General features: G+C 37.2%; 1 protein-coding gene across 7 annotated transcripts in view; it reads right to left on the bottom strand.

Annotated features, from left to right (window-relative positions):
- meis2 (Meis homeobox 2) overlaps window positions 1-12,502 on the bottom strand; it is a 96,417-nt gene that overhangs the window by 61,862 nt on the left and 22,053 nt on the right. The window lies entirely within an intron of this gene.

Genomic DNA, 12,502 nt, shown 5'->3' with positions numbered 1-12,502 from the left:
GATACAGATAGGCTCATGTATTAAGAAGGGAGAAGGTGCATAGTGCAAAGGTGCAAGGCTCTGGGTTCTTATGCATGTTGCAAGTTGCTCCCACAGAATTTACATATAGCTCCTTAACAAATAAATCTTTGCATTTACAGAATGTGCAAAAAGCAGCAGTAAAAAAAGTGTTGAGATTCTCTCAGGGGGTGGGATGCACATGGTCCCCCTAACTTGCTTGTGATTCTGAATGTGTAAGGAAGGTCCAGGGGAAGCCTGTCTGTGCTTTGCTCTGTGGCTTGTCCTGGATTTTCAGTTCGGTGCAAAATGAAAATCTCAGAAACACAAAACACTAGCAGTGAAGAAGTTAAGGTTTATAAGAAGCACAACATTGATAACCCGCCTAGGGCTTTCAGAACATGCACCCCTACTCGCTGTAAATGAGCCTGTGATGGTTCATTCTACATTCTTGCCTGCAGTATGGCAGTATGACATTGTTTTTGAATGAAGCTCTCTCATTGCTGAATCTCCAAAATGCTTATTTTGGCAAATGGTATGACAAATTGGTGAATATTCCCTTTACAGGTGGCTGTTGGTAATATTAACTCTGTTGCACATTGAAGCATAATCATGTATAATTGAATGATTATATTTGTTGTTATATGGAGCTTATATCATTGCAGTAAGCAATGACATACATATCGGTGGCTACAATAGTTTCTAATGTTTTTTCTAGCTCATAAATCTAACAGTTACGGTTTTAAATGGCAAATTTGGTACTAGGAGGCAGCAGAAAGATTTACCTAGGTCATGACTCTCACTCTTAACATTTTTATCCCATAAGTGCCTTTTCCTAGCGATAGGGATGCCTATAAAGCTTAAAGGGTACATGTTAGGATGTATCTGTGTGGCTTTTCTTGGAAGGCTACCAGCAGTGGTCAGACGGTTAGTCGTTGAGAAGAGAACACACTTAAGATCTAGGTAATTGATTGTAACACAATCTACATGCATTAGAGAGATCTCAGTGGGGCAGTGATTTAGCGGTTAGGGAGATGCTTTGAACATTAGCAGCGACTGTAGGACCATGTCATTTCTGAAGTGACTGCAAAGATTGTCTCTGTAGTGCTGTAATTTTCATTGGATTTTTGAAAGGCGCAGGATACATGGCATCGTTGGGCAGGTGGTGAAGAGACCCTATTAATTAATATTTAATTAAGCATGATCTTATATGGACAGGGTCAGTGTAAAAAACACGAATCTCTTGATTTTGTTACTAAAGGAACTGGTAACATTAAACTGGGTCTTTCACGCAAGCTTATCTGTCCCCATTCTTCATATCCTTTGAACTAAACAGAATTTAATGATTTATCCATTAATTGTGTGTACTCTATATAATTATCTTCCTTGGCAATGATTTTTTCAAATTAGAATATAACGCAACAAAAAAGCAGTATTAACTTAAATGGCAAAAAGGCTATGACGTGTTTAATTAAACACTGCTCTGTCTGTATTTATATGTAGGATTGGGGATTGATTTAATCATTGGAGATGTTTGCGAGAATATCAGTGTATTATATGGAGGTTGTGATGAACTTTATTTAGCAGGCAGCCACTATTATGTTGGATTTTTTTGGAAATACTCTGCATTGTGTGGTAAATATTGTCAGTACAATGTTAACAATCCAGCAAAAAAAAATTTTTCATAATGTTTTCATGATAATCACTATAGTTTTATTTCTGAGGCACAAGGAGCAGTGACAGGCACAACTTTTTTCAGAAATGATCAAGTGCCCCTTGTTCCATAGGCCTTTGGCAACATGAGGATTCTTAGAAACATAGTATACCAGCACGTGGGGAGCTGCCAATAAGATAACCCTTTGCACCTTTGTCCTATGCACCTTTCTGGGATACCTTACTGCTTTACATGTTTGACTGTTGTGCCTATGGCTTCGATTGTTACAAACTTCTGGGAGCTGTAGTCTATACCACCAGGAAAAGTGCAGGTGGACACATAACTCTCATAAATAATAGATATTGTTATATTGGAATATATAGATTAATTATAATATAGGGCTGATGTTGCTACAATATTTGTAAAACTAGAAGAAATAATATAAACTCATTTATTGTAAAGCATATATTGGATACAAAAGAATAGTCTTGGATACAGGAGAAAATCTTGAATAAAAGACATGAATTCAGATTTGCTGAGCTGAGTTTGGTGAAAAGGAAGGTGCCTGAAGGTTTGTGGGCAGAGGTGAGGTGAAAGGTTAAGTCAGCAGGGACTTTGGAAAACAAGGCAGACAAGTTAGTGTAGAGTTTGAAAGGAGACAGGAAGCCAAGGTAATCTCCTGAGAACTAGTTTTCATTCCTGTCCCGGTCTTGTTTGAGATAGAATAGAGAAATTTCAGAAGCAACATTGGCAGTGCAAAAAATCATAAACAGGACAAGATGTAATTGCATGAGAAAAAGTCTGTCTACAAACGCTAGTGCTGAACGCACAGTATAGAAGAATGAATTAAAAAAAAACATTCCCTAGACTATAATGATATCATTATTCAATACAGTCTAGGAACAGTGGTCCAGCCCTGGCAGGAATAGTGACATGCCACAGTAATGTGGCACTTTTCAAGAGAACTTACTATCATGAAAAAAAATACAAAATAGAAGGTAATCAATAAATATGAAAGACACCTATGGTTTGCATCCATGCCTAGGGCGCAATAGTGGTGGCGGGGCACTAGGCACCTCTTCTGTCACCTACCCATACTCCGGCCCCTTGTAAAAAGCGCGTGTAAGCGGCCAGCACTTAGAGGAAAGGTGATCGACTGAGTTGTGTAGGGCACCCAGACAGCTTTGCCTGGCACTGACTGGTTGCTTTGCATTAACAGGGCATAAACCAAAATGCTTACTAAATAACAAGCTTCTAGTGACCAAACGTGGGGGCCCAAAATGGAGGTTATTAATAGAAGAGTTAGCAAGGGGTAAGCAGTATTTTAAATGCTTTGTTTGTAAACATTGGATTATCAGTGAGTAGTTTACATACCATTTAGTTTCAAGACTTAATTAGCTAGGGACTCTTAACAGTCTAGCTGTAAGGAACAAGAAAACCAAACGAATTTAATATGGATGCTCCAAATCCATATTTTTTGTATTTATCAGAGTATCAAATCCTAATCCAAAAGATTCCCAAACTAAAACCTCTATTTACATAGTGAAATTTGAGGAAAATTTAAAAAATTGTATTAAACGTGAACACAAAATCCTCACATTGAGTTGAGAGTTTTAAAGTCACATGAGTTTAGTAAAATCCCCAAAAAATGGAAAACTATGAGCATAAATGTAGTAATCTAAATTCCCTCTTATATCATCGTGTCAGTTCAGTTGCTGTAAATTGTATTAAATTGTTTCTCTGAGATTTATTATACCACAATATATTATAATATTGGCCATATTTAGTGCATTATTTTTAAGATTCATGCTATTGCATTGTTGTGGTCTTATTATTTTGGGATGTAAGTACCAAAGAAGACTAACAACGTCAGGCACTGTATCGGGTAACAGGAAGGGAACTGGTTGCCACATGAATGGTGCCTGCAAGGAAAGGGGTGATGACAACTAAGCACAATAGTGCTATTCCTGAAATCCCAAGCAAATAACCCTTTCCTGGCTGTGTGAAAGACACTTTTTGGATGCACAGCTGCTATTGAAGAACTGCACATGCATCAAATGCATATGGACACAGCTTGTAACATTCATATTTACTTCATGCAGGAGTCAAACAATATGCACCTAAAATGTACCTGATTGCCGTATAAGTATAGCACCTAAGGTTGTCATGCTTTCAAGGTGCACTTAAACATATATATTTTGAAGGAATTTTAAAAACACAATTAATTTCTGCATTTACATAGCTTCAGGGTGTAAGGGGATAGGGGTTATTTAGCTCTTATGGGAGGCATCAACAGGTTGGATATTTTGTTTACACAGACCAGCTGTAATCTGATAGGATTGTGAGCAGTGTGTTGAAAATGGGAATATAATAATTGTTGCAGTGGTCTGAAAATATAGCAAGAATCTGCTAATCACAAAGTCTTCCATATATATTGATGTATGATCAACTTTTTTGAGACTTTTGAAGTATTGTAACATTTGTAACTCTAAGCAGTCTAAACATGAAAAAATCTTGTGTCAGCAGCAGCCCTGCTTCCTATCCTATGTGGACGTGTTCCTAAACGGCAGACCTTCTTTTAAGTGAGCTGTTATCCTTCTTACACTGGAAGTGATAAGCAAGGCATCTGGGCCATTCCCTCTTCCTATTTACTTCTAGTTTCCTAATTTTCCATTGAGCCAGTGCCATCTGATTTCAAGAATGTGCAGTGACTAACGTCTGCCACCCACATCCTTCCTATCTTACACACAAGGGCCATAATGTAGTCACAACTGGTCTCTCCATATATAGCACCTGATGAACCAAACGTATATAGTTTTGCTGACCAATAGCCCATCCTGGAATGCTTGAGTCTAGGACAGGTACATACTAAGTTTAGCAAGTAAGAAGAGTTTGGCAACATCCACCAAATTTCTACCTCCACCTAAAAGCATACCAAGCAGTGTTAGGTCAAGTTTGCTACTACCTTACAGTAAGGAGACTTTTGCAATATCAGTGACATTGGACCATGGAGAAATTACACTGGACCTAAGTACAACCATTAGGACCAATACAATGCAGGGGGCTTCAAACATCTTAGTTCAATTGTGTTGCTGCTTACATACTGCATAGAACTAAAATTTCATAAAAGTCCGAATATACGTATTCCCAGCTGCAATCAGACCAACAGTACATTAAAGGCCTTTAATCAGAACAAGTTTTGTGAAATTATAGTCAGTCAAAAGTCAAAGTATCTGAAAATACCTTACTAATAATTTTACATACTTATGTTGTTATCATTTTCTTCAATGTTGATAGACATGCATGCACAAATATATATGAGGCATAGCAAAGGTTTGGAAGCCTGAGTATCATCATCAAGTCCTGGTGACTTTTTCACCTTCTGGGTCCTGGCCAGACATGTCTGTTTAGGAGCATTCCTGTAAATCTGGGAACAAGGAGCTCAAGCAGAGAGGGATATATCTGAAAATACTGTGCATTAACTGTACTCCCACCCCCACCCCCTGAACTCTCATGCTGCATGAATAATTTACCCACTCTTATGCTAATGGGATCATGAAAGTCTCCCTCCTCCTTTAATGCATCTATTCTCAGCTTTTAGTAACAAACCCCACCAGGGGAAACCAATGCGTCCACTCTACATGACAGAGCATTCAGCAATAAGGGAATATCCCTGGCTATGTACCGGACCGTGTGTGAATAAAGACATCTCTATTGAATGTAGTGGATGCTATATACAGTAATTGAGCAAAGTCAGCAAGAAGGGCAGTTGGAATGAGCCCTGATAACTTCTAAGACAAAAACAGTGGATTCAATTTTTTTTTAGTTTTACCATCTCAGTAATTCAGAAAATGTTTAGCACTATTGAACAGGATGTTGTTCTGTATATTCACACAAGCCTTAACTGGTTATATGGTTTTTGTTTTCAGAAATATATGCACAAACTGATGATACCTTACTTTCTTAGGATGAAGACACACAGAGCTACTAGTAGCAGCTACTTGTCATGGCTACTAAAATAGATGCTAATCATTTACTGATAATTGTCTCTCCGTGTTTTAGCAGAGACAATTTGCAGGATTGTCTATGGTAGGGTATTTTCTGGAGTTCAGGAGCCATGAAGAAGTAGCTGCTACTAGTAGCCCAGTGTGTCTTCACCCTTAGGGGCACATTTACTAATCCATGAATGCTCCGAAGGTGTCCGAATGCGTTTTTTTCGTAATGATTGTTATTTTAGCGACTTTTTCATTGCCGTCACAACTTTTTCGTATTTTCCCCGACATTTCGTCACCTTTCCGAGATTTTCGGATTGAACGAAAGAACGGTCGTTGCACAACGAACGTTCTTTCGTACGCAAGTGCACTGATCAAGCCCATGCAGACATACAATCAAAGTCAGAAAGGTTTTCCCAGCATTTACGATCGTTCAATACGAAAAATTTTCGACAAAAAATCGTGAAAAATTCGAAAAAGTCGCAACGGCAACGAAAAAGTTCAGAAATTTTCGTTTCAATACGAATTTTTGCCGTTCGGGATTTGGATTCGTGGATTAGTAAATGTCCCCCTTAGTGTTGTCATATGGTTCAGTATACTGGCATTAGTGCAGTTGCCCAAGGCAGACTGGAGCACAAGGAAACTGCAGTGATGTGATAAAAAAATGTAACATTATTATGCACTGCCTACCTACCTTCTTTCTTTACAGATAACTGCAATCAAATTTAATCTACAAGCATACACCTTGATCTTACATACCTCCTGTTACATCATAAAGAAATAGTCTTGCATAGAACTAAACTGAAAGGAGAGATGTGCACCTGAGTTAAATCTACAATCAACAGAGAGCAAGGGCCACAAAACAGAACTCAGTTTCATTGCAACATAAGTCCAACAGTCAAGTGGGATTCCAGCAGCAATAAAAATAAAACTTAACTTTTAATCATAAGACAGGTTAAAAACAAACATCAAAATGCAGGAATTCAAATATTACATGAACTCTCCATTTTACTTGCAGTGCAATGCTGAGCTGAGATTTTCAGGTAATGAGGACACAGTAAAAAAGTTGATTGGATGGGGTGATCAGGCCCTAATCTTCAATACCACCCAGAGCCAAAAAAGACTAATTCTTTTCAATTTTTATCATACACTCTTGTCAAGCACCTAAACTGAAACACTGTAGTGCATTGATGTTTTATAATATATGAGTAATCAACTGTTCCTTACAATTCTTGTACAATTCTTGCTGGAAGACATGGTTAGTTGTTGCTCAAAGACATACGAGACACGGATTTGCTAACCCTGGGTCAGTTATTTAAACACTGGATGACAACATATGCAACTGACAGATTTAATGCAAGAAAAAAGTTCACCAACAACATTACCACTAAGAAACCTACTATATGCACATACCATATAGTACAGTAATTCAAAAATAGCCTTAATAACAAACAGGATAAAGGACCTTACACTAGCACTGAACCAAGCACCCAGACAGGACTTAACTCCAGGATGGAAAGAGGTAGACAAGAAAGGCAAATAATTCAAAACACACATTTAAATATCAGTTGTAAATATGCTTAGATAATGTCTGCCTACAAAGTACATAAAGTTAATTTTAAGTTGAACATCCCCTTTAAGGATAGTGTTATACAAAAGATTTGTCAGTGTTCAGTTGCTGAAGCTTTTAGTGGAATACTAGTTGGGACAATCTACTGGGAATTGTCTCCAATTGCTTCTTATCGTGGACAACTGGAATCAAAACATGTATAGCACTGCTACTTAACTTAACACATATGTTGCAAAAATTGCTAAATTTTCAGATGACAGTTGTACTTATGTATTTTGGCACTTCCAGTTGCTCACATCGGGAAGGTATTGCAGACAATGTTCATGTTCACTTTCTCTTTGCTACTTTGTGACATTTGAATAAAAAGACAATAAAAATAAAAAATCAGGCATCTTCATTATTATACTTTATTAATATAGTGCTGCCAAATTCCATATTTCACAGAGATTATTCATATCATTCACTGAAGCAGTAGATTTTATAATCTAGGTCCCTATTAAAATAAACATACAACCAATGGTCAATTATATATACAAACAATTAACCTACTGGTATGTTTTTTGGACTGAAAAAATGGAAGCAAGCATGGGGAAAACATAAATTTGTGCATACAGTTGGGTTCTTAGACTTTAAAAAAGAAAGTTCTCAGTCTATAAAATTCTGTTTGTTTAATGGGTAAAATTAGTTACAAAGCCAGGCAGCTAAACCTATGCAATTCCTGTTTCGATATAAATCATTCAGCTTCACTAACGAACATCATCCAGAGGATATCCCAACCCTGAGCCACAGAAGATATTAACACTACCATCCAGTCTTTCTTCCATCACAACCAACTGGTTATTTTCAGGGTCAGTGAACACATTCTATTTCATTCCATAGGTTCTTTCCCCACTCACAACTTCTACAAACAAAAGAAAAAAAGATTGCCCATCTCACAAGAAATGTAATGTTAAAATCTCGTGTTATCCCGATAGCAATCCTCTGCTAGGCCGCATCTTTTGCATTCAATGGAATTTAATAATCTCAAGTGATGAAAACCGGTTGTGAAAGTGTTGTGTGCAGGAACGCAGCTCAGTTGGACTGTATCCATGGAGTTCAGAACTAAGCAGAGCACACAGCAAAAATCACTAGGCCAAAAACAGCTGGCTTATACAGCTATGAAGCAGCAGGGAATGTGCATGCTGTATTGTTTATCTTTTGTTTATGATGCTACATTCAAGTTTAATTACACCTTTAAATTAAGGTCTAACAGGCGTCAAGAGAATTCTTTCTCCACAAAGAAAAAAAAAAAAGAAAGAGAAAAGGATCTGCGGTTTCACAACATTTTGGTTTCCAAGTAACTGAACATATAGAATACGAGAATGCCTCACTGACTTTGTATAGTTACTGTATTTATTTTTATACTTATTTCCACATAAAAAATGAATGGACGTAAACATAATTAGAACCCAGTTAAAATAATAAGAAGCATTTCTGAAACATTAAACTTTGTGGCAAAAGGGCACAAATCCTTTTAATCTGCAGGTGGTTTAACCCTATTGTATGAAACCTCACAACAAAAGAAACTGGCCTTAGATGGAGTTCAGTCCTGCTTTAGGTTAAACAGACGAGTTTATGCAATTATGATTTAATTGTATCTGTCTTCCACATTTTTAAATTTATTTAAGCTAAAAACACCATTGTCACCAAGCATTTCGGTGTTGTAATGTTTTCAAATGATCTTTAAAAAAGTGGACATTGAGCAGCAATCAGCCAAGCCACACAATGTGTGATTAGGAACTTTTGCAATGTCAGATATAACATCATCAGTGACTGGATCTGTCCCTGATGAGGTCAAGGAATCATTCAGTATTAAACAACACTCTCTAAATCAGAGCAGGGCAAATTGTGGCCTTCCTGGTGTTGCTGAGCTACCAAACTGGACATCCAATAATGGTTGTGTAAACAAGGCTTCATTCAAACACTTTCATAGGAGTAGCATTGCAAATCTTAAGCTATTTGGAAAAGGCATTCTGTTTTTTCAGCAGATGCAGGGAAGCTGTGTAATCTTGTGAAATCTTTTCAGCAGCATGTAGTTGAGAAAAAAAAACATTTTAACATTTATGTTCTAAAGTGGCTTTAAAGAATAAGGTACCAGACTTTGTACAGAGCTGCAGATAATTAGGATACTATAACGCCTATTAATGGAGTATAACTATTTGAAGTGAACTATAATTACAAGACAACATAAACAGTTTCCAGCAAGGTCTTTGAGAGTACCAAATAACTGACAATGGCAATAAATCTGTATTGAGGACTATTACAGAAGGGTAGCTGCTCACACATAGGTAATGGTGCTGAGCACAGCAATGAAAGGGTGTATGTAACTGTGATTTCTGCTTGCCACAGAGGGCTCTGCAGTTGCTGTCCCAGCCTGTCCAGGAATTCCATCTATACCCAAATGGGGCTTTTGCTGCTTTATTGAAACGTTTAACCATTTTCATTCCTTTCTGAAAGTGTCCACTATACAGTGCTTCCTAGTGAACAGCCGTAAAAAAGGGCATACTTAAGAAAAACAAAATCTACCTAAACCCTCTACTCACTGCAATGGCAAAAAATAAATAAATAAAACTGATTTGGGCTAATTCAAACAACAACAAAATTGTGTTTCGTGTAAATAAATAGATTCAAACATTTCCTAATGTTTCTCATACCATGTACCAATGCTAATTTAACAGGGTTTTATTGCTTCATTATAGGCAACTTTGAACAGATCTTATCACAGAGATCTTCCACACACAGAACAGCTCTTACTTCTCTCTCTTCTGTGGCCCAACTATCTAGTACTCCACTGTCAGGTGTCACACAATCTCCTGGTCAGATCCTTGCCACAGGTCAGGTTTTTCCTAGTACTCTCCTTGCCAGTGCAGTCACCACTTGTATATTTCATTCCATTTGGTGTCCCTGCTTTAAGGGAATTCACACAAGCCCAAGCCAGCTCACTTTGATAGGGGTAGGAGTGTAATTTCCCGCAGTTTCCTCATCTGAGCCCAGGTCTACTGGGCTAGCTATCATACTTCTAGCTCTAGTTTGTACAGTAAACTATAACAGGACCAGGCTTATGTCAGTGATATATACATAAAGGATAATAATAACTACCTTCCTCCTTGCTCTTGCTACATGCTCTTCCAGGGCCTACAGGAGCCTCCTACCTTCCTAAGGCAACCTTCTCCCACCCATACTTTACTGATATTGACCACAACCCTTAAGGGACTAGTCTCCGAAACTCTACTAGGCCCAGAGCCTAATTTCTCTTAGTATATTCTCTGACATAAGTGATCAAGCCAGCTATATTTACAAAAGAGTAATATAACTGACATACAGGCTCATAACTATTGCAGTAGATTATATAGTTTGATTATTTTTGAAAGACTTTCTGCATTTGTTTTTTAGGCTACAGTTCCAAATGCTGAATATATATTTATATATATATATATATATATATATATATATATATATATATATATATATACAAGATATCTAGGGTTTCATAAAATAACTATTAAAAGTGTGGCTTTGACATGAGTTACACCGAACAGTTAACAGAATAACAACTACAGAAATAAAGAGCCTTCAGCACTAGCGTGTGAATAATGTGCTGGAATCTTGTGTGTGTAATCTGTGTGTGAACCCTCTGGGCAGTTTAGCAGAACCTGCTCTAAGGGTAAAGAATTTTCAAGTTTTTTTACTCCAGCCCCACCCCCCCAAATGCCCTTCACTTACAATATTGTAGATAATTCTGAGAGTGCAAACATTGCTAAGTTGGATATTGGCAGGATAGATGATATCTATGATAGACTTTCCCAGGCTGAACACAGGTGAGTCATTCAAGTAACATTTTAGTTTTTAGTTGTCATCTATATTAAAAAAAACTTCTTATTACCATACTTTTAGACCAAGAACTCATTTACTAACATAGGTGTTATATTATTCACAAATCAGCTGTTGGGCTGTTGCATGGTAGCAATGTCAGCATAGATCAGATTGCTTGCTATAGGTAACTGCACCGCTGCATTTTAGCTCTTATTGTAATGATTTAGGCCCTAAGACTGCAGCTCACCAGCTGATGCTAAACTGCAACAGTTAAAGCAGGAGATAAATATTACAAAGCAAAATAGTTGTTCAATCTACACTGATGATGAAACACATAGAGATACTCATATACTCATATTTCATAAGTGAAATAACATGGCCAGATCCAGGCCAAGTGGCAAGATGGGAGCACACTCACATGTGATTTATTATATGTATTACATATTATGTCTATATAGGTTATTAAGAATAATTCATATGGTACACACTGCTCAATGCAGTAGGTGCGCCACAATGTCCTGTTTTTGTTAGCTTTTAATCACCAAATTGCCATTAGCCTTTTCTCACTACTGTCTAACAGCACGATTTTATCTTCATAAAAGCATAATTTGCTATACCTCAATTACTTCTGACAGCATTATGGCTAACATGAAGACCCAGTAAAGGTGATTTTGTGGAGAATGTCTCTTAGATTTCCCATAGAATAATGGAAGCCTACCCCATGGGTCATTTAGAGTGAATTTTGGGTGCTGTATATCTTTCTATATATTATTTGAACTATTGGTAAATGTTTGATAACAAATGTTTTCTATAATCTTGTTCTTATCATAGGGCATCCCAGCAAAACATTGGCGTTAAACCATAGAAGTCTGAAAATTTTGGTCTAAAACGAGCAAGATAGTAGGATTCAGAACAGGTTCCCTGACTTTAGGGTTTAAAACCTCAGCTTTTAGTAATAATGCAGTAGTTTAAAACTATTTGGCAACAAACAAAAGAAAGCAAAAACACAGGACTGTATGCATTCCTTTATGAGAAAAGTGGACAGACCACATGAGATGTGCTAGGTCAGGTGACCTTCCAAATCTGCTCATTCGGGTTCTTAAATCTCACAGTTTGCTTACAAAGTCAAACACATTCCTAAGAGCATTCAATAAAAGTCCAACAGCACACATTGCTTATCAACAGTTACCCAAATTATGCGGTAACTGGATATGCCATATGGCTGGATTATTAAAAACATGAATCAACTAAATTCTCAATACCTCTCTTTATTGTTCACATAAAAATACCAAATTTAGTTGTTTTTTCTATAATCCCTCAATCGCAGCCCAAGAGAGTGGGTCTTATCTAGAATATAGTCTTAAAAGCTCACGAGAGAGATTGCTATATATAACCTCCTACCAAATCTTCTCTAAAACCATCCAGGATAGTGTACAC

This window comes from Xenopus tropicalis, chromosome 8, assembly GCF_000004195.4.
Source record: "Xenopus tropicalis strain Nigerian chromosome 8, UCB_Xtro_10.0, whole genome shotgun sequence".
NCBI classification, from domain to species: domain Eukaryota; kingdom Metazoa; phylum Chordata; class Amphibia; order Anura; family Pipidae; genus Xenopus; species Xenopus tropicalis.
The sequence above is the reverse complement of the archived record's forward strand: the minus strand, read 5'-3'. Positions and strand labels throughout refer to the sequence as shown.